Below are 1,318 nucleotides of genomic sequence, written 5' to 3' on the forward strand. Positions count from 1 at the left end.
TTAGTGTGAATAAAGTATATATTATAGTATGTAAATACCAAATTACCCTCATGTATTTTTGTTATGTATCAGTTCACATTCTCAATGGTATCAACTGGTACAAGTGGTACAAAGGATTTAAAATGCAATTATCTAAATTAGCAGCTAACATTGGTCTCACAGTATCAAGATTCTGATCAATTCTGAATTGTTGATAATTCTCAATATTTAAATCTACGCAAGAAATTTTACGAAATACCAATCTATTTGATATTTTACTTTGAACTAATTGAAGATAGGTTCAAGAGTTATTAGATACTGATTCATGCGCAAGAACAAAGTCAAGAATAGATAAAATTACAAACAAATTGTTCCCATCCCAACTCTTGGTTTATACCTTTCTTTTGTCATTCTTACATTCACAATCAAAATGTAAATATTATGGAGCCAATAAAACAATAACCATCCGACAATTTCATATTTTATAAAGCTCTTCACACCTAATCTCCCCCGTCTTATTGAACAAGTTTCTTAAAAAAAAACGACATTTATCAAAATCAAGAAACCAACAAAAAAAAATTCAACAACAAAGCACCCATACTTCAATCAAGTGGCTGCTAATACCTTGATTTCCTTGCTTTCACCTTCGTAACCTAGATTTTTAGCACTCACAAGAAGAGGAGTCGCCGGAGAGATCATCTCAAGGGAAAAATACCTAAGCAAAACGGATGTTGATGGAGAGTGCATCTCAAGAGAAAGTTGTTGGTGGCATTAGATTTGCAAGTTGATCGTCGAAAAATCAGATATTGCAGCTGGAAAAGAGAAGGAATTGTTTTCTCTCTATCTAGGGACCCGTGTTGGCTGTTGGGAAGAAGATAATAAAATAATAATAAAGGCAAAGGAGCTCCTTTGAAAAAGGAGCAGATGAGGTTAAAAGCGTCCAAAACTAGCTGAAAAAGTTTCTAAAGGAGGTCCTTAAGGAGTTCGATTCCTAAGGAGGCGATTGAGTTGGATTAAGATTTGGTCTAAAGGAATTGCTTTAATCCAAGCTAAGGAAAACATGTTCGGCGGGATTAAGAGTTAAAGGAGACCAAAGGAGGCTTAAGGAAGCACGCCGAACATGTACATTGTTTTCATACTCTATTTATTGTCTACATTCTTATCTAATCCGTATCACCCCAAGTATATGAGGTGCAAGTGATAAATTCAGACAATTTATTTAACTTGGCACAAATTTTAAAGCAGGCTCTCTATAGTTTCAATCATAGTGACAAATGAATTATTCGGGTTCGGTTCGGCGAGATCAAAAATTCGTGATTCGGGTATAATTCGGGTATAA

The 1,318-nt window shown here is 34.5% G+C and overlaps 1 long non-coding RNA gene across 1 annotated transcript; it reads right to left on the reverse strand.

The window, feature by feature from the left end:
- Nucleotides 1-317: 317 nt before the first annotated feature.
- On the reverse strand, nucleotides 318-967 carry LOC144549647 (uncharacterized). The gene is made up of 2 exons (XR_013509752.1): nucleotides 604-967; nucleotides 318-509 (listed from the first exon to the last, which is right to left on the reverse strand). It is a non-coding gene; the product is annotated as an uncharacterized LOC144549647 (long non-coding RNA).
- Nucleotides 968-1,318: the final 351 nt, after the last annotated feature.

This window comes from Carex rostrata, chromosome 2 (assembly GCF_964058835.1).
Source record: "Carex rostrata chromosome 2, lpCarRost1.2, whole genome shotgun sequence".
NCBI classification, from domain to species: Eukaryota; Viridiplantae; Streptophyta; class Magnoliopsida; order Poales; family Cyperaceae; genus Carex; species Carex rostrata.